We start from the raw sequence: 9,612 nt of genomic DNA on the forward strand, positions 1-9,612 counted from the left end.
CTTCCTATTTGGAATCTGAAACGGAAGGTTCCAGGTGAGGCCACTGTGTCTGGGCTTGGGGCAGTATTTTCGTTGAAGGGAAGAGTCAGAAGGAGAACGTGGAGTTGTAAGGCCTTCCTAAAAGGACTCAGGGCCCATTCAGGACATTCCTGCTTTGATGTAGGCCTGCTCTGTCCTGAAGCATATGGCCTTGGGTGTCCGTGTCTGCTTAGGTTAGCTCAGAAAAGTTTGCAATCTCTGGGGCACCTGGGTGGCTCAGTCAGTTAAGGATCTGCCTTCAGCTCAGGTCATGATCCCAGGGTCATGGGGTCGAGTACCACGTCGGGCTCCCTGCTTAACAGGGAGCCTACTTCTAACCCTTCCCCCAGCTTGTATGCTCTCTCTCTTCCTGACAAATAAATAAATTAAAAAAAAATTTTTTTAAATGGAGGAAGGGCATCAGGAAGGAAGAATATCCATGTTTATTACACATTCCATGTGCCAGGCACACCAGGAGGCATTGCTACGTGGGTTGTTGTGTTGATGTCACAACTCTGTTCGGAGTTCATTGGACACTCAGGTAGTCAGGGCCAGGGTCCCCAACAACAAAGCAAAACAGCCAGGCCAGCCAAGACCAAAACCACACCAGCATCATGTTTTACAGCTATGACAAGACCCCAACAGCAACCTCTCTGGCAGCCTCTGAGGAGTGACTTTTGCAAAACATCCTGAAACAGAATAGTTAACCATAAAACATTGGTCACTATCACAAGTCGAGGCGGTTAGTCTCCTGATGTCAGCCCCAAAGACCATCAACACGTCAACAGCATCCTGATGGGTAGACAGGTGCATGATCAAAGCCCTGATTGGCACACCTTTGCAGCCAATCCATAGAGGTCCCACAGTCAAGATGTTCAAGACAGTTCTGGGAAAGATCTTATAAAAATCCCTAGTATTAAACACAAAAATAGCAACCCTCTGGGATCCCCTCTGTCTCCAGGAGCTCTGTGCTATTGCTCAACAAACCTTGCTTTGCTGCCCACCACTCCTCGTCTGGTCTCCCTCTTCATTCTTCCAAGCAGCATGACCAAGAACTGGGGGCACTAAGGGGACACAAATCCTATAACACCTCTGCTAAGGACAGTGCTGTGACCATTTTACAGATGAGCAGGCTATAATTCAAAGAGAGCTTCTACCCTTCCCCTACTTTAGGACTTTCAGAATCTTGGCTAAGGGGGAAAGAGTACGTCCTTCTGTTTCTCACTCTGCTCCCAAAACAGGTCAACTAAGAAGGGGGGTTAGGAAAAGGGCAGCCCTCTGTGGTCCTGGTGTGACCTGGCTTCAGGACCAGGTGATTCCCTCTCATATGAATGATCATGAATGATGACTATGATACAATGGAAGTTATTACATATTATTTTTGGCACTTGAAGACCTCAGTGAACAAAACAGACATAACCCCCTGCCCCAGTAGAGCTTTTATTCTAGAAGTCTCTGCATCTGGGGATATCGCTATGGATTCTCCGAGGCTCTTGCTCCACAGGCCATCCCTGTAGGCAGGCAGGTCATCTCCTCCAACCATCTGCGTCCACGCCACATCAGCGCCTGAAGGGATCTCTCCAGTGTTTGGGAGGAGGAGTTTGGGCAGCGCTCTTTCAAAGCTCCAGCCAGACCCTCCAGTGTGTCTACTTGCCTCCATTGCCCATGGCCTTCCCCTTAGTCCTGTGCTTTGTGCTTCCTCCTTGAGAAGTGTTCTGGCCATTTCTCTTCACTTCAGGTCCTTCCCAGGAGGAATTTATATTCCAGACCTTATGTTGTACAAATTCCAAGGGGCTATACACCAAGCTCTTGGAGAAAGTCCCTTGAAGTTCTTTCACTTGGGTAGACGTGAGAGGACGTGCCCTCCTCCTAACTCCTGAAGGGAGTAGAGAGAAGACAAAACCACAGCCCTCCACTTTCTTCAAGAAATGCTCCTCTCTGCGCCTTTTCAGCCTTCACCTCTCCCAGACTACAAATCTGTGCTGGTACTAACCACCTGTGGCTTACTGAGCCCCAGAAATATGACTAGTTCAAAGTGAGATGCGTTATAAATGAAATTCAAATTCACACCGGATGTGGAAGACTTTATTTTCTCATCAACAAACAGAACAAAGCAAGCAAACAAAAACAAAGTAAAAAAAAACCAAACTTCTTAATAATGTTCATATTAAAGACTTGTTGAGATGATCATATTTGGGAAACATTGGATCCAATAAAAGATAGTATTAAAATTCATTTTTAAAACTTTTTCATAGGACCACTGGAACATAAAATTACATCTGTCACTCCCATGCTCTTTCTGTTGGGTAGCGCTGTATTAGATGAATGATCTGGTGACACAGGAGGGCTGGTTTCACAGTCTCAGCCTGTCCTGCACGCACAGTCTTGCAATTCCACTGAGAGGGTGCAGGCTATGACTGCTATTGTATTCTGCTAGGCCTTTGGGGGGCCTAGAAATGCATTTTATATATGCATTTCTCTGGAGAGCACTGTAGCAGCTCTCACCAGATTCTCTAGAGGTCTGTCCTGCTGTCTCTCAAAAAATAAAAAAAGTTTAGAATTCTTATTTAGTATATTACTAATGTATTTCAGGGACTAATGCATCATCCAGGGTTGAAACCAGGAAATAAGAGAAACATGCAGATCTGCGGTCTACAAGGCCAGTGTAATTCCCAAGAGCTTTAAGAAATGCAACTAAACCATTGCCTGAGGTCCATGTATGGTGTTCCAGGACTGGAACTCTATTTTTAACTCTCATTTGGTGTATTTCAGAGTCTATTATCTTCAGGTTCTAGGTTTCATTTCTTTTTTTATTATACTTTGTTGCATTTTCCCCCACTAAAATGGTAACAGAGCTACAAATCCAAAGGAGAGACAAACAGAGGAGCAGAAAAGAAAGGGGAAAAAATAGCATTATCCATGGCCCTTGGAGTTAAAAAACCTGGGTTCATTTTGGGGATCTTCCTCTTGGTTTCTTTCTAAACTTGATTAGAACTTTTGATCTCGCTGAGTTCTTTGTTCTTGTCTGTGAAATGTAGAAAACTGTGCTACATCAGAAAATGTCTTTGAGAATTAAGAAAAATCACTAATTGGAAGAACTTCCAAGATGTTATTTTCCTCATTTTGATCTCATCAACCAAGCACACACACTGGAAATATTTTTGTATGTTTCCTTTCAAATAATTTTCCAATAAGCAGAAATTTAGTGGTAATGAACAGAATATAGATATGACTTTTTGGCATGCTTTCTGAATTTCTAATTTGAAATAACTTTAGACCAACAAGAAACTGCAAAACTGTAGAATCCCTGTATACCATGCATCTAGCTTTCCCTATTGTCAACATCTTACATAACAGTGGCAAAACTATAAGAAATAAGAAATTAACATTTGCACAAGACTTGGAGTGAAACTATTTTATTTGGCTTTTGTTAGTTGCTTATTTCAGGATTAAACTCAGAATCCCACACTGCAATTTGTTGTCGTGTTTCCTTAGTCTCCTTCAAGTTGGTAACAGTTTCCAGTCCTTCCTTGACTGTCATGGATTTGACACTTTTGAAGAACACCAAAATATCCTTTAATTGGGGTTCGGGGGTGCTTTCTCATTAGTAGACTGATGCTATGCATTTGAGGTAAGAATACCACATAGGTGACGTGCCCTTTTCATTGCATCCATTTGTCTCTTTACTGATAAAGTTACTACTATTTGCTTCGCAACTGATACATTCCTCCAGGCAGATACTTGGAGACTCCGTCTCTCCTCAATCTTCTTTCCTTCATTTTAACAACTATCAATGGATCTATTCTTGCCTGCAACAATCATTACTAAAATGTTCTAACAATGATTATCTATTTTCTTCATTATTTCTACATCTCTTCATTGAAATTATTCTGTAAAGGGGAGAGCTGCCTTTCCCCCCATATTTATTCGTTCCATATTATTATGTCACTATGGGCTCATGGATCTTCAGTTAATTATTTACCCTTGTTAATTATTTTATAGTTCAAATTGTTTCAGCCTTGGATATTGGGAGTTCAGTTTGACTCTTGTGACCTTTTAGCATATCCTCATCCTTTTTTGAACATTTTGTTACTCTTGGGCATTATGAACAGGCTCCTGGCTCATGTTTTAGTCCTCCCCCTGCTCCCCCCCCCACCCCCCCACCCCCTCACCCCACCCCCCCACCCCCCACCCCCCTCACCCCACCCCCCCACCCCCCACCCCCGGCCTAAGGTATTTTATTTTGGTTTGTTTTCTGTGCCCTTGCCCCAGCTACAAGGGCTTTTCACAGGCATACCACAGGGATTTCTGTTCCTCTCCCTCCAGACTGAGGATTTTATTCCATAGGGGAAATAAGAAGGGTGCAGGGTCTTAACACGAGTCTTATGCCTGTCCTACAGCAACTGCTTTTAGTCTCCCCTGGGTCTGCACCAGATGGGGGTTTTCTTGGGAACCTTCTTGGTCTTCCCTGTGAACAACTAATAGGTTTAGAGAAAGCCTACAAGAGCTTCCTGTTGTTCCAGGATTTTTTGTCCCCTTAGTAACTGAGGTCTTGGTCACACCGCTTGGAAGAATGAAGAGGTAGACCAGACGCAGAGTGGTGGGCAGCAAAGCAAAGTTTATTGAACAAGAGTACAAAGCTCCTGTAGAGAGAGAGAGGCCCGAGAGGGTTGCCCCTGGAGTTTCTAAGTTGAGGTAGTTTTATGAGCTCTTTTGCAGAACTATCCTAAGCAATTAGAGTGAGTCATGCCAATCAAGTCTTTGGTCACGTATGTGTCCATGAAGTTAATGTCCACGTACAAATAGTCGTGGTTTTTTTTTTCTTTTCTTTTCTGACTTCTGGGGGCTTAAGTCTTAACTGCCTCTTGCCTGTGATACTGACAAATGCTTTGTGGATAATTGTCTTATTTTAGGACGTGTTGCAGAAGTCCTTTCTGCAAAGGCTGCAAAGCAGAATTTCAGTGTGGTCCTGTCTAAGCTGCGATGCAGGTTGGCCATGCTGTGTGGATTTTAGCTGTTCTGACTCCATATTGTCTTGTTGGGGACCCTCGATACCTAACCATCCAACTGACTCCTAACGCTGGGTCTGTAGCCCCCAAGGGCTTTATACTATTCTACCAGCCCAGATTTGCTGTCCACTATTTTGTCAACTGTTCCAGATGAATTCTTGCAGGTGCCTGTCTCACCTCAGGTTTTAGGTACATTGGTTGCCCTCTGGCAGGTTCCAGAAAAGCCAGCACCTTGCATTCTGTGTGCCTGCATTCGTGTGGCAGGGATGGGGGTGATGCTCTCCCTGACTCCGTGCCTAGGGGAACCTAGAGACCCAGCCTGACTAGGAGCTTACACCTGCTCCTGTTAGCAAGTTTCCTTCCTCCCTGGGTCAGGGACCCATCCTCGTGAGCCTAACCTTCCTGATTAGTAATCATCACACAAACATGCACAGCTCCCAAGTGCTATCAGGCTGAACTTTTTGTAATTACAAATTTGCTTAACCTTTGGACCTCCCTGTGATTCTTCAGTAACTGCTTCTTGTTCTGCAGTTGAAGTTGAGAGAATCTTAGCATAACGCCGCTGGCTCTCAGAGAAAGTGCTGGTGCCGTTGGGAGCGGGAAGGAAAGTGCTGGTGCATCCATGATGCCAGGACAGAGCTAGAAGCCGAGATGGGCAAGTCAATCCAAAAGAGTTGAGTTCAATAAATATTGGGGGCCTGTTATGTGGCAGGTGCACACTGAGCAAGTCTCATGGATTAGAATGACATGGGTCTTGCTTCCTCTTCCTACGCAGCCTAACACATAAACAAATAATTGCACTAAATTGTGATAAATGTTGCACCAAAGGTATGGACAAATATGATAGGAAAATAGGTAGGCAAGCATTGTTCTTCTCCTGGGGAGTTCTCAGAAAGCCAGAAGAGCAGAGCAGGCAGAACCTCAGAGGAGGATGTGAAGGTAAGTAATTTTGGAGGTGATCCCAGGAACCACTGGTGGAGAAGTGGGATGAGAGTGAGGAGAGAGGAAACAACAAGAGGCATTTTGCAGCAAGATCGATGCTGCAGGAGAATCTGGGAGCCCCCAGGCAATCTGCACCTGGAGTTCTTCTGCCCTACCAGTAATCCTGCTGGTTACAGCTGAGAGCTGCTGAGTCCGGGGACAGGGACAGGAGTTCTGAGTTAGTTCCCCTGCGTTGGCGGCTGGTCTGGCCACAGGCCGGTTGTGGCTAGAGGGCTCTCAGGCAGTCACTGCAGCGGAATGTCGGAAGTCAGGTTGGCATGCACAAAAAAAAAAAAAAAAAAAAAAAGATGCTGAGGGGCCAGAGGTGGGCTGCTGGCAGTATTGGTGGCGAGACATGTCATTTGAGTTGAAACTTGAAGGGATGAGTGGCTCCAGAGGGAGGGGAATCCCAGCATGGGGGAGATGGAACGGCAGCAGCAAAGCATGAGAGACAAGCCTGTGCTCAAGAAAATAGCTTAGGCAGGTAGGATCAGTGGAAACCAGCTGGGAAATCCAGTGTGTGGAGGACTTGGGATTTACTCTGTAGCCAGCAAGAAACAAGAACCAGCGAGAAAGAGCAGGTGAGGAGATATGGGAGAGGTGGGGTGGGGCGGCGGTGATCAGGGTATGTTGTGATGTTCTCCCCCACCCGCCTCCTTCTCTCTCCGTCTCCCCTGGATCTAGTTCCACATACAATTTCAGATCACTTCTGGGTTGTGTCTGACCCCATTCCAGAGCTTGGATTTCAAAGGAAAATGGCAAGTTCTGGTCCTTGAGGAGCTGACATCCCGGAGCTTTACCTCTCCTAACAACTTGGAAGAAAAAAAATGATTTCTCCTCCCTTCCTCCTTCCCAGAGAGCCTGCAGCACTCCGGGCTCAGAGTAGACCTTCCGTTTGTATTTGTGAGGGAATGAATAGCATTTGTTGTCACCCCTCAGCAATCAAAGCAAAAAGAAAGAGCATCAAGGCCCAGATTTCAGACCAGCATCCACTGGCCACAGGGAGATAGTGATAAGAAGAACAGCTAACATTCATTGTTTTATCATGTACAAGGAACCCCTTTGAACATCTTATAAATGTTAAAAGAATTAAAACTTAAAACGCCCCTATGAGGAAGACATTGTTGTTCTTATCTTACAGACTTGGAAACTGAGGCACAGATAGGTTAAGTGGATTGCTTCAGCGACAGAGTTGAGATTTGAACCCAAGTGGACGGGATCCAGCACCCACACACTGGACTGCTGTTCCTACTGCCTTTCTAAAGAATGAGACAATGCGTGTGATTGTGACTTTCCCTGAGGCAAACCGTAAAACAAACCCACTGTACGGTCAGTCCCCGTGATTCCCACGAGGCCCCTCCCACTCAGATGTCCTCTCACTGTGGCCGCCCAGGTCCTGGTCCTAGACCTGGGCCAACCTGTCAAAACAGAGCGACCTTATTTGCCATTCCCTTAAGATGCTTTTTAAAAATAAGGATAGCTAATCTAATAAACCAGCTGTGTTTTCTTTCCTCCAGCTCACACCTGTCAGACATCCGTCATGGATCTTTCCACCAAAAAGAACCTTAGAGGCCACAAATAATACAACTTGTGTTTTACAAACAAAGACATGAGGCTTAGAAAAGTTGAGCGATGGGGTGCCTGGGTGGTTCAGTGGGTTAAAGCCTCTACCTTTGGCTCAGGTCATGATCCCAGAGTCCCAGGATTGAGCCCCACATGGAGCCCTGCATCGGGCTCTCTGCTCTGCGGGGAGCCTGCTTCCCCGCCCCCCTCTGCCTGCCTCTCTGCCTACTTATGATCTCTGTCTGTCAAATAAATAAATAAAATCTTAAAAAAAAAAAAAAGTTGAGCGATTTACCAAATGTCACACAAGGAGGCAGTTACTAGAAACGTGTTTTTTTTTTTTTTTTTTCTGATTCAGTTTTCTCAGTTCAGAATGTTCTTCCCCACTTTCTCTACCTCTCTAGGTCCTACTTCTCTTTGAAATCCAGCTCAAATCCATCTTCAGTGGGAAATCACCTGCAAACAATAACAGCTCAATGAGCAAGCAAGCAGATCCGATGTCCTGGACAAGCTCTGGTCTCAGGAGCCCACAGCAGTGAGCCTCACACCTGGAGAAGCCGGGACAGCTTTCTTCTGCTCACCCATCATCTCTCCTGGGAAGTGGACTCGGATAAGAAACTATATTTTTAGGGGGCGCCTGGGTGGTTCAGTGGGTTAAAGCCTCTGCCTTTGGCTCAAGTCATGATCCTAGGGTCCTGAGATCGAGCCCCACATCGGGCCCTCTACTCAGCAGGAAGCCTGCTTCCCTTCCTCTCTCTCTGCCTGTCTCTCTGCCTGCTTGTGATTTCTGTCTGCCAAATAAATAAATAAAATCTTAAAAAAAAAACCCTATATTTGTAGAAGCAACTGTAGGCTCAACATGGGGACAGTGCTGTACTTCATTCCAAATTCCTCATAGCTCAACATTCCTAACAGACAGTCTGTCTACAAGAATTCAAGGAGAAGCATTTATGTCCTTTGGGCAAGCAAAGCCCTTTTTTATAAAAGAAAAAAAAAAAAAAGATTTCTCAAGCAATTCCTAATGAAATAGGTAGGACTTGTCCCTCTCTGTATTTGCTCTCAAAAAAGAAAGAAAGAAAGAAAGGAAGAAAGAAAGGAAAGAAAATAGAAAAAAAGTTTCTCTCCAGTCTAAATAAACCTTGACAGCTTCCCAGAAGCAACCACAGCCTGCTGAATAAACAGAGAACATTTGAATTAACATTTCTTAGCTCCCTTAGCAGACAAGAGTTGTTTTTTTTAACTAAGAATGAAAAACAATTTTAATCTGATGATGTAATCCTTGGCTTCAGCAGGCCATGTTTCTTTATTCTCTCAACTGGGTTGTGGAAGGAAATTCAAGGAAGTAAGGAGCAGGGCTGAGGTTGATCCGAAACTACAGTCTTCAGACTTTAGTGTGGGTAAGAACTACGTGGAGATCGTATTAAAATGCAGATTACGATTCCATAGGTCTGGGTTATGGCATGAAACTCTGCATTTCTAGTACATTCAGTTGACACCATTGCTGCCGGTCCTCGGATGGTAGTTTGAGTAACAGTGGGCTAACATTTACTCTCAAGCATTCAGCATGGCCTCGGGGTGAGCCCAGGGTCTTTTTTCTCTCACTTCACTGTCATTGAATAAACTCGTGCGTATACCCCCATCAGTGCACTGAGAATTCCAAAGTCTCAGAACCCAGTCCAAAACTCGGACTCCCTCCATGAGAAGTCTCCGTTTGGTGTGCTCATTCTCCCTACCACTTCTTAGACGTGTTCCTCTCTCTTACTGTCTCCCCTAAATGGCGCCACCACTCACCTATTCAAACCAGACACTCCTGAGTCCAGATTCTTTCTTTCCCACTTCTTTCTTTATCACTTACATATCTTTTTTTATATATATATAATCAACTTTACTGAAGTATTACTTACACATAATATAATGTACCTACTTAAAGAACACAGTCCAATAAGTTCTGACAAACTGTACAATTATGTTACCACCATCACAATCAAAACGTAGATATTCATCACTTCAGAGAGTTACCCTGTGTCTCTTTGCAGTTGAT

Source organism: Meles meles, chromosome 4 (genome assembly GCF_922984935.1).
Source record: "Meles meles chromosome 4, mMelMel3.1 paternal haplotype, whole genome shotgun sequence".
In the NCBI taxonomy this organism is placed as follows: domain Eukaryota; kingdom Metazoa; phylum Chordata; class Mammalia; order Carnivora; family Mustelidae; genus Meles; species Meles meles.